At 33.9% G+C, this 12,427-nt stretch overlaps 1 long non-coding RNA gene across 12 annotated transcripts; it reads right to left on the minus strand.

Moving 5' to 3' along the window:
* Positions 1-536: 536 nt before the first annotated feature.
* LOC107863619 lies at positions 537-11,438 on the minus strand. Of its 12 annotated transcripts, XR_007052984.1 has the most exons (12): positions 11,284-11,438; positions 10,644-10,896; positions 9,344-9,430; positions 9,119-9,229; positions 8,773-8,941; positions 8,231-8,320; positions 7,876-7,953; positions 7,656-7,715; positions 6,543-6,711; positions 3,304-4,709; positions 2,515-2,713; positions 537-962 (listed from the first exon to the last, which is right to left on the minus strand). It is a non-coding gene; the product is annotated as an uncharacterized LOC107863619 (long non-coding RNA). The 12 variants fall into 12 exon arrangements; XR_007052981.1 differs by having other exon boundaries at positions 9,119-9,430; XR_007052985.1 differs by lacking the exon at positions 7,876-7,953 and having other exon boundaries at positions 9,119-9,430.
* Positions 11,439-12,427: the final 989 nt, after the last annotated feature.

Raw genomic sequence — 12,427 nt, forward strand, 5'->3', positions numbered from 1 at the left:
TCACATTCAAATTCCAGTCAATGAATATACGGATAGGCTAGGTTAGAGGTTTTGGAGTTAGTCTTTCGACCAAACACCAAAAATATCACCCATCGATTCTTTCATATACCACATGGGTATGGCAAACAAATCAACCCCAAACCTCAATTGAGTATCCCTATTTCTAGGAAGATGCCCAAGACATAGCAAATTCACCATTCATCCTTATTTCTAAGACAATATAAAGGAATAACCTAACATCTAATTTATTATTTACTAATACTTGTCACCCACATCCCTCTTTCAAGGATGATGTAGGATTTAGGGAATTTGGGGATTTCACCAACACTTTCCATTTAGCAATCAAGTATTAGTGAAACCCAACATCATCAACCAAGAATTGAATCTAACAATCAAAACCCACACACATTTTTACCCTATTCAAATATAATCACAAGTTAAATGTTTATCTATTCATGAAAATAGGGAAAAGAGAATTACCCAATTTGACATCCATTTCCTCCATTGAAAATAAAGCAAGAGTAATTTCAAAATTCCAAATTCAAATTACAAACAAAAATATCTTTTTGGAAGATTTAATAACAATTTTGTCTTCTCACTAATCGAAAATGTTTTGTCTATGAGAGCTTCAAAGTGGTTGGAAGATGCCCAAAAATGTGTAAGGGTTTGCCATTTTGTGGAATTTGGTTGAGCTGAGTGAATTGAAAAATTTGCCCCCAGGATATTTAGCCACTCAATCACAATCGTGATCTCCGAATTGCGATCATGCTTCCAAGATCGTGTAGAATCTTATCACGATCGAATCACTTGAGGGTCTTCTGATCTCTGACTGATTTACAGCGATCACGACTCTAAGGATCGTAATCGTTGTACCTAAGGGCCTCCTGTTCCCCAGCTTTTGTCCTTTTTTGCTTAGTCTTCTTGATTTTCAGCTCAATTTTCATTTATTTTCATCATAGGATCTGAATTATCACAGACACCGAAAATTCACACATTTCGATAGGAAGTTAGGCTCAGGTACACAATTTTAACCACAGTAGTGTATGAATTTGGATGTCTATGAGTGGTAAATTTTCCACTCATCAACACCCCCAACATAAACCTTTATTTTTCCTTAAGAAACACTACTTTTTGCTCACTAAGACCATGCAATTATACGCCCATTCATACCACCAAATAATCACAATGATTCTGAACTTGATTAGCACCAACAAGTAGCTCACAAGCATGAGTAAAGCTATTCTTACAACTCCCCTCAACTAAATCACACGTTCAAGGATGAAAAATACTTTAAAGAATAACTAACCAATAATCACTAACTCTCTAGAAGTGACTCTTCATCGATAGCGACTCAACTATACTCTTTTGCCTCTTTTTTGGAAGATGACAATGTCACCCTTCTCGATTAGTCTACATGCCTCTTAGCGAAAGAAAATCCCACAAACCAAAATATCTATCATGCAACAAGGGATTATAATGCAAGAGCTCACCCTCACAAAGATTTTCTCAATGCAAACAAGTATTATACCATATGCTTTCCTTTATTTTCAATTGCCACTACTTTGAATACACTTGGTTGGAGATTTCGAAGGACTTTTTTAAGCTTGTCATGTAGGCTCGGGAAAGGGTATGATATCATTTGGAAACAAAGTGATTACACCTTCCTTGAACATGTACATCATACTATTCAATCAAACATTAGACCTTGCGCTACTTCATTTGTCTTCATTTCACACATATGCCTCATTTCACCACCTTGATTCACCCATTTCTTTGAAAGCATTTTCTTCTCATTTATTTCTTTTGTGCAATCTATGATTTTTCTTATTTTGATGATTTCTTTCTTTATCACTTCTTCACTTGCGGTTTTTTCTTAGCTTTTAGACACCCACTTAAAATAATATGGGCCAAGGTCATCTCTTTTAAGATTTATCACCCCCAACTTAGGCTTTTGACCTCAAGTTACAATTTTAAGTTCAAGGAGGGTAGGGTTTAAAATAGGAGTAAAATTAAAATGGTTCAAGGCTTGCAATTTGGTTGTCAAAGAAAGGCTTGAAGGCTTAAAATGGGTGACTATGGATACTATTCTATGTACGGGTAGGCTGTTTAGGCTAAAGTGGATTTCTATGTTCACAAAGAAGGCCTAAGATCATTTCACCAACCAAGCATAATCACAATTAGCCTTGAGAGACTAACGGGTCAAGTTCTAGATGATACAAGCAAGAATGAGAGTCAAACAACTACGCTCACCAACCAGGTCTTAGGGTTTCTCTATTCTGTATTAGTCTTTTATTTAAATTGATTCCATTATTTCTTTTTTTTCTCCTGATAGTCCGTTATTGGTTGTTTCGAACTATGATTTGGCTTACCTACTGATGAACTATGATTTGGCTTACCTACTGATGGGTTATAGTAGGTGTCATCATGACATGAGAAATCGGGTCGTGATAATTATTCATGTCTTGTAGAATATCAAAATAAAGACAAAGATATGGCAATTGGATGAGAACATACCTAGAGTTTCCATAACAGCTGCAAAAATGATAATCCCAACTGGTGGAACTCTTAATTTCCCTATAGGGTACTTGTAAATATTTATACTTTTCATTGACAAATGTGTGAACCAAAGAATACCACCAGCAATTAGATCAAGTAATGAATCTAATCTGGATGCTGCAATCGCTAAAGAACCACTTTTTACAGTAGCATATATCTGCAACCAATACAAAGTAATAATGAAGTATAAAATATATATTCATATTCTCACAAAAAAAAACATAATTGGAGACAACTAAATTTAACCTGATAATGATAATTCAATAAATCATTTGTACTAAAATTACATGTGATACAGTTGGAGCAAGAAAACTAAGTAGCTAAACTAGTTGTAGCAAACTTTACCTTGCCTAGAAATTAAGGGTTGCTCTTCTTCTTTTTTTAGATGATATGGATCTTGGACACTCAAGAATGTGGTCTAATGATAAAAAAATGGTGAAAAGTATAGACGACTGGGTTTAGAGATATAAAAATGATAGGTGATTTTTTCCTATTTGCTCTAACTTATAGTGGACCTGAAACATGTACTGGTGGGAGGTAGTCGTTGCCTAATAGAATGATTGAGATATAGACAAGAGTTAAATTGGACGTGACTTGTTATAAAAAATAATAACAATGATAAAAGAAATTACAGGCATTCTTGGATGGGGAAAAAAAAGAGAGGTTAAAATTAAGCAACAAGTAGAAGGTTTGAGGCATTAAATATTTGCATATTTTCCAATAGAAGCAAAGAAACTGAAGTTTTACCTTAAAAGTAAGTAATAAGACATTTGCCTAATTATATATATGCATTGCTCTTTCATGTTGTGCTTGCTCTATTATGTCTTTCTCTTCATCAATGTTATCAGCTGAATCAAGTGAGTCGACTTCCTCAAAGGACTTGAGAGTTGCGATTTGTCTTTCATAATATTCTCTCTCCTATAAAGAAATTATAAGGTCATCAATAATAAACAAGAATCGTAACAACATTTTCATAGAAAATTATAAACTAGTGAAATTTGCTATTGAGCTATGAAACAAGCAATACAATTAATGTGAGAAGGGAAAGATAAGCTACCAGCTTTCATTCTCTAGACACTACAAGAAAAACAGCCTATAAAAAAGGAAAATATGGTCCTAAAAAGTCTAAATCTTGTCCCAATTGGTCTTTTAGGACGGAAAAAAACTTGTCGCGTCCCATCCTAACAGGCTCCGCCGCAAAAGATCAATAGCGGCGAATCTAATAAGTCAGTCCTTAAAATTGCGACGAATCTAATAAGTCAGTCCTTAAAATACTTTTGAGATGGCAAAAAAACCAGTCGTAATTATCTTTTAGCAATGGTGTATCTTGTCCCAATCGACTAACTACCTGGACGTAATTATCCTTTTGCGATGATATATCTCGTCTTAAATATACTAACTACCTAGTCATAATTATCTTTTTGCAATGATATATCTTGTCCCTAATAAACTAACTACCTTATCATAATTATATTTTCGCAACGGTATTTCTCATCCCAAATAGACTAACTACCTGGTCATTAATCTCTTCTTTGACCAATCTCATCCCAAATAGACTAACTACCTGGTCATTAATCTCTTCTTTGACCAACAATTTACTGGTCCTAAATTATCTTTTAGGGACGAGAAATACTTGGTCCTAAATTATCCTTTAGCGACAAGCAAAATTTTTTACCTTGATCAACCTTTTAGGACGAGCAACATCCCAATCCTAGATCAACCTTTATAGACGAGCAACTCTCTAATCCTAGATAAATATTTAAATACGAGCAATATTTTTAATCTCTAATTGACCACAGATAAGCCTACTATCACAAAATAATAATTTTTATCAAATAAATATCAAATTGCTATCGAGAATATCGATACAACATGATATAATTAGAGACCAGAACTTAGTTAACATCCCATGGTATTAGTTTCAATATTTGTTTTACAAAAAACATAGTTACCATCCCGATCGAGCCAAAGTATGATATCAAATTTTTCATAACATTTGAATACATAGCAAAAAAATAATCAAGTAACTCATGTTTCTACAGTTTAAGTCCTCGACTTTCAGTTCAAATTGCAAGCTTCCATCACAAGGCAAGAAAAAAATAATCAAGTCCTTCACTTTTAGTTCTTATTGTTTCGCCTAAATCAAGTAACTCCTGCAACATAAAGCAGAAAATCAGTACATCACTTCAGGAGAAAAATAATCTGTGAGATCAGTTCAGCTATTCATAAATCATAAGTAAGGATGATGGTACCAGTTATACATCAACAACAATAATGACATACCCATTGTAATCTCACAAGTGGGGTCTAGGAAGGGTAGAGTGATCGTAGACCTTCCTCAAGTGCAACCAATCAGGAATCCACAGAGCTCACTCTCATTTCAAAGGTAGTTTTGCAAGTTTATTAATTAAAATTTTATCAACTAAAAGGGCAAATAAGCCTGTATACTAGGAGTATACCTAACAAGTAGAAAACTGACGAACAAGTACAGTCCTTCAACTTGGGTTCTTGAATATTTGACTTCAACACTGCTTCAGAATTAGCTACGACTTTTTCCATTTGGATCATAAAATTTTTCAACAACTTGTAGCATTCTCAGTCACTTGCCTCTAGGATAACTACATTTATAGCCAGATGCAGAAAGAACCTAGGTGACATTGACAGACTATTACTTGAGGGAAATTGGGCTGAGAAAGGTATTACAGTAACAAGTATTAATTGCAAAGCCTAGTACAAAAGGTCTTTAATGAAAATGGTCACACACTTTTCAGGTTATGCATTGTTCAGGAGAGATCTCAGTGAGCAGGTGAGCGAGGAGATCAGTAAAGTTGACCACAGAATATCGTGCACGATATTCCTAACAATAATCTAATTCTTTAATGTCGGTCATATCCTAGAGGCACTATACCCCAAGATTTTGTTAACTCTTGCATGGTTCACCTATTGAACTTTGCTCAAGAGCATTCACTCAAATTGTAATCTAGAGGAGAATGAAATATTCTATAACGAATGCCACCACAATAGTGAGGCCGTTGGCAACGCATTAATGATAAAGATACATCATGAATCACTCTATAAGAACCCAAATGCACTGATGAACTTGTTCTTTTGAAATAGCTCCACTTCTTCCATTGTAATTGTTAAAATTCAACTCAAAATTTCATTTTTGGGACTGATACAAGTTCTTCGAATTTCAAACTTGGCGAGTTTGTCTCCTATTTATTAAAAATGGTAGTAGTGGGATATGTATTAGTTGTTCTCAGGTTGAGTGTCTGGCATAACTGCTACAACAGATTTATTGGTAAATCATTGATCCTAAGTCTCAATCCTATCCTCAGAGTGAAAGAAAGAGGGGCAGCCCGGTGGACTAAGCTCCCTCTATGCGCAGGGTGAAGGGAAGGATCCGACCACAAGGATCTATTATACGCAGCCTCATCATATAATCCATATCCTCAGAGTAAAATTCACAAATAGCCATAGCGCTACACAATCCAAGAATCTCTCTCTCAATAAAGATTTAGGTCTACTCACTTCAACCTGTTAAGAGTTACCTTATAAAAGACTTAACCAAATAGGTAAATTGTGACTTAGCTTAGAAGTTCGACTGCAACATGTGAACTAAGACCAATATTTAAGTGGAAAAAGACAGAGAGGTTGGTCCATAGTCCACAGAATTGCACAGGTTGTGGTTAGATAATCCAAAATGTTCTTAAAACCCAATTTGACCGCCTTATAAGCTTTACCCAATCACCCTCTAAGATGTCCGATAAGTTAAACGATACCTTCTTAAGTTATGGATGCAATAAAAAGAATTTCTCTTAAGCTCTTATTTTTCATGTGTTTTATTTTTACATGATTCAAGAATACAAACCTATGCACTTAAAACTTCTAAATATTTATATAATGTTATGAAGCAACTTACACTTAAATTATAATTACATGTAGCCAAATCAAAATAACTACACCAGCAAAAATAAAAGTTTTACCACAAGGAATGGATATCAACAAGAAGATTCCATTAGCATGTGTCACGTTGTGGCAAAGTGTTTCTCCCAATCCTAGATCACCAGGCTAATTTTTAGAGCCCTTAGGGCAATCAACATTTGTGACACCATTTGAGTATAAATGGATATGAACTCCCAGTATGGGGTTTCCCTGCAATACAGCTTAACATTAGTAAACAATCTCGACGTACGATTAATTGGAACAAGACAAGCTACGTCCAAGAGCCGCCTAATCATAATCTGATCCATGGGATTGGGGTGTTAATTTCATAATTTCTAGATACCACAAAAAGGGAATAGGGATACCAATAGGTCAATTGTTAGCTAATTCATGTCACTAGTACGATCCCAAAATAGATATATGTTTGTTGTCTTTGATTGATAGTTTGTCCACTTTAATTTGAGTAAGAGAATAGTCGTCGTAGTAACACTATTAGATAAAAGAAGACAACATCAAAAGAATAAAAGTAACATCCAAAAGAAAAGAAAGTTATATCTATTTGCCCTTACATGTAGTATAGGTATTTCAAATTGATAAAGCATCAGAAAAGCAAACCAACATATCAAGAATGTTGTAATCATCCTTTTTTATTTTAGATGAAAGAACCTTGTATTCATCTTAATCAGTTAACTCAATAGTCATCTTGAGAAAGTAAAGTTTATCTTATATGTACAAAACTTATCCCGCAAGATTATTAGGTTTTCAAGTTCCTGGTTGTCATAATCTTGGTTAGCCTACTTGGAAACTAAGGCTACTTCAACTTTTTAGAATTATTTTTTCTATGTATTAGCAAGAAGATAATGAGAGGTATAAATCCGAACAAACTTTAGTTTATTTTAAGTTCTAAGTTCCATGTATTAAAGAACAAGCTGGAAATATCTACCTCACATAAAATTAACTATGTTTTATTATATTTTCCTACTGCATTCATATGTGCAAGGTGGGAATGCGTACATCCTACCCCCCCAGACCCCACCAGGTGGGAATACACTGGGTTTGTTGTTGTTGTTGTTGTATTCATATGTGCAAGAAAAAAATTCCTTTTGATGCTAAAATTGAACTGGTGCAAGAAAGTAATTTTTCATTTCCTTTACCTCTCAATTCAAAGTTGAACCAAACTTGAAAAAAAACCTTTGGTACACCCTTTTTCATAACTGAAAACAGAAAAAACAAATGAAAATTTAATAAATCTAACACCCACACCTACAATCAACATAACTTCTTTGAATAGAATACGACCACTTTATACTAATTTTCCATTATGATACCAAGGTAGCCATACAACATTGTCTCATAAAGAAGTTGGGATTTTACCTCTCACAGCTCACTAGAGGAAGAAACAACCTTGGCTATTAAGATCTCCACCTCCTTTACGCATTTTCATCACTTTAACTATGTGAAAGAAAACATAAGCAGGTACAAATTCATTTGATCATAATAACTCCAAATACCTCTAGTCAGTTTTAGCAATGGTCTTGCCTTGATTGTTGTGTAAATATAGTTCATAGTGAAATGACTATGAAAAACAGATTGTGCAGAGTAAAAGGTTATCTTTGACCTATCAATTTTACTGAAGAAATACATGGAAACTCTTACAAGTCACAGTAGCAAACCTTAATATAAAACATAAAACAAAAACAGAGATCAAGTCATTACTAAAGAAACTCACCTGAGCAACCACAGAGCCACGAATATCATAATCGAGTACAATTACAAAGATGAAGTTATCCACTACTCTATTTTCGAAACCCAACTCAATCTGCAATGAGAACCCACATAGTAGATTCAATTAATTATGCAATCAGTGCTACTTATTCCAAGTTGGTGTATAGTAATTTAGGAAGTAGATATGGTAAATGAAGTCGATGTCATTACATGGAAAGAAGAAACAGCAATTAAAAGAACATGAGGGACTCAAAATGCACGTCAGTAGATCCTCTAACTTGAAAATTCAAGTCATGACGTGATGCACGTAATTTGTACATCACTGTTATGGAGATAAATTGGTACATTGAGCTTTATAACAGAATAATTGCATGTTTGTACACACAAAAACTATTTATTTCATAAACTAAGCATCATAATCATACCTATCTAAAAAAGCAGCATCGGAATCATGCAGTTGTTCTATCTAAATATATAGATCATTGTATTTTCCATCTAAATATATACACTATAAAATACAACCAAACTACTTTTAGGGTAACATACTGGTATAGTGTTTTTGAAGGAGTATGTTCCTCTGGGTGTTGATAATGCAGAGGACACAACATCACCTGTGGGAGAAAATAGCTCAACGTTCACAGTTGATGGACCTCCATCTTTTAGAGAGCAGTTCTCCCTACCAACATTTCCGACAATTCATCCAGATAGAGTAAACCTACAGAAATAGTGACACAAGAAAATTAGTATGTAAAGAAGTTGAAAATTAGCATGTAAAAGATTAAAGCTCCCCCTCCTCTGTTCTTTGTTTATGGAACAAAGGATCCAAAGACTAATTTCAATATTATAAGAACAAGGAAAAACACCATGAACAAAAAATTTATATCTTCATTACCATTGCAGCCAGTATGATGTGGATGAATAATCATCGTGTGTATCGACACTTGGTAATCTGGTTTTCTTGAGGCATAAACCAATCTTCTAATTTAAGGACAGTTAAAGTACACTGTAACCTCAAAACATAAATGACAACATAATTTTGATGACTTATCAGGAAAGAAGGAAAAAACATAAGCCTGTCCAAGAAAATGTGCAACTCAGTACCATCTGCTGGAAGTACCTAATCATACACTGGAATGAAGTAATAAACATTAGGGGAATAATGCATTCTTTTCTTCACCAAGCCATCCAACATGTGAATCTCAACCTGCATTAGAAAATATATGATTGGATGCTCTAGTGTGTAATCCTTACTGATTTAATTATACTGTAATATGTAAATTGGCAAAGGTCGACCAACAAATATTACATATAGTGGCATAGTACTGCACCCATCAACACTATGTATCAAGATCTGTCAACACTATAAACTTGAGAAAATGAATTGGAAACCGCCAACACCAATTAGTGGTGCAGAAAATGCCACCCTTTCTTAATCTAGGACTTCAAGGCATAATCCCTGGTGCATGGTGCTAATGTCGCATGGAATTTTTTTCGTACAAATGAAAAATGTAGCATATAATAGAACCAAACAATGGTAAAAATAAAAACAACACTTAATCATTAAAGGACGGCAAGTTAACTCTCAAGAATTTATGATTTATGCCTATCAAAGAAGAGGAACCAACTTATGGTTTATGATGATAAAAATTGACCTCTTTTTCCCTCGGCATAAATTTTTCAATTGAATAGTAATATGGATTGTAAGAATTCATATAGCCAATCCTAACTTGCTTCGATCGAGGCGTAGATGTTATTGTTACCTGTTAACATGCTCAACTTTCTATTTCCTCCACGAACTGGAATACATAAAGTACCTTGGGATGAACAATTATTTTGATAAAAAATCCTTTAGTACTCCATTAACTACTGGATATTTCTTAGAATATTTAGCTATTTTTTATATTTCTGACCAGACAGTTTATCAAAATCGACAATACAACAACAACGACAACACCCTAGTGTAGTCCCATAAAGTGGTGTCAGGGAGGATAGGGAGGATAGTGTGTATGAAGACCTTACCTCTACCTTTGAGGTAGAGAGGTTGTTTTCGATAGACCCTGGGCTCAAGAAGACAATCCAAAGCAGTATTGAAAAAGAAAGAAACAAAAGTACAAGACACAACAAACACTACTAACAATAGCAGCTAGTAAGTAGTAACCGCACGTAAAATACAACAAAATAATACAAAAATTGAGGCACAAGAAACAAGAAACAGCAGATAGTAACAAAAATCGAAGGACAAGAAACTACCATAGCAATACTATGACAACTAATATGACGGACAATAAGATAACACACTTCTACCTACTATGTTTATACCCTAATTCGCATCCTACACACTCTTCTATCTAAGATCAAGTCCTCAGTAAGTACATTACCTAACAGGAAAGCAAATAAAACACCACTTCAAACAATACCTTTTGGTAAGTCTCTTCTTGCAATTGTTATCAAACGTAGTTGTGCAACTTCTTACATTACAGGAGGATAACTGCATTCCATATGTTTTAACAAATCATAGCCCCGCATGACATTTAAATTCCTGATAACTCTTGGCACTAAAATCTCCATAGCAGTTGCCAGTTCATTCTTGAAGACAACTTCAAGGTAAGGGAATCATACTTATAGGGTGTAATTTACATCACATAAAAAAAAACCTGCAAATGTGGATTGCTGACAAATAGGAAAAGTAAGCGATTCGAACATAAAGCAACTATTCAATTTATAGCACAAAAGGTATGACTCTTGTTACAATTCATGGCCCGCAAGCTAAATTTACCATAATTATTTAGAGCAACGAATAAACAACGATGAATAAACAGAAGACAAATGATGGTTTTATGCTAGAGATGCAGACAACATTCTCAAGTACCAAATTTATTAGAAAATAATCACAGTATTCAAGAATTCGACAAACCAAGAATAATATAAATAAAATTATCCCAAACCCAGATGAAAAAGACACCAGATTTATTGAAACTAACACAACCCATTAACGTATAGATCACGAGAAAAAACAAAACAAGTTGGAGAGGAAAAAAAGAGTAAAGTAGAGCTCACCGAAGGGAATTGAGTATCAAGTTTGTGGACACAACAGTGAGAAGAGAGAATTGCGCACACAGCAGTGAGAAGAGAAAATTGAGATACGCAATTAGGGCAATTTCGTTTAGTACAGATCAAGTTTTTTGTATTTTTAAGAGAAGATGACAGGTTTTTTTAATTGTAATAAAGAAATAATATTTTTTGGCGCCTTATTATGTTATATTAATTAGTCAAAATGAATTTTTTTCACTTAAAAATTTTACAAGAGTTTGGCAGTATTTTTTCCTCGCTTAAGACTCTAAATTATCAATAGGGATCAGTTAATTTATTTTTTTAGGACCAAATTTATATCTTCGCAATAAATTACATAATTAGGGACCAAAATATAATCTCGTCTCAATAAATATACTTTTAGAGACGAGATTATATTTCAGTCCCTAAATATTGGTCTTAAATAGAATTTTTTGTTATAGTAAGACCTTGAAGGATTTACCTTCAATCAAACCAGTTGTTTTTTATATGTCCAAAAGAAAAGGGACTTCATGATCAAGCTCTGTCTTAACCTTTCTAGGTAGTTTAGAGAAGAAATCACATCTCATAGAATTAACTGAGTTTCGATGATTTGCTATGATATTTCTCAAAAATGGCTCTTCCACGTTCATTTTTTTTCTTTCCCCTATTATAAATAATCAATGATGACATTTAAAAAATTTCTCCTAGATCAGAAAGGTTTCACTTATCCATGAAATTAACTACCGGGAAAGAAAATTAAGAAAAGAAATGAACAAGAGACTTAGCATATGTTTATTTCTCTCTTTTCTTTATATTCAAGAGAGAGTAATATTTATTGACGATGCAAAACCTGAAGGAGATCAAAAACATTTGAAAATGTATGTGATATCTAAATGTGCAAATTTGTTTTTGCTCTCAAAATTGTGGCATGCATGAAGAACGTGGCTTGTTTGATTAAGCTCTTTTTTCTTTTTTTTTTTGTTTTGGTAGGGGAAGGAGGGTGGGTGGAAGGGGGTGTTTCTAAGATTGTTATAGAAATTTAAACGCACCTAATTTCTTGTACCCATAATTTTACATAAGGTCTGAATCACTTTCTTTTCTTTAGGGCTATGTTTTATTCGTTAATTTAAGATGGTCACTGTAATCGATA

Source organism: Capsicum annuum, chromosome 3 (genome assembly GCF_002878395.1).
Source record: "Capsicum annuum cultivar UCD-10X-F1 chromosome 3, UCD10Xv1.1, whole genome shotgun sequence".
In the NCBI taxonomy this organism is placed as follows: Eukaryota; Viridiplantae; Streptophyta; class Magnoliopsida; order Solanales; family Solanaceae; genus Capsicum; species Capsicum annuum.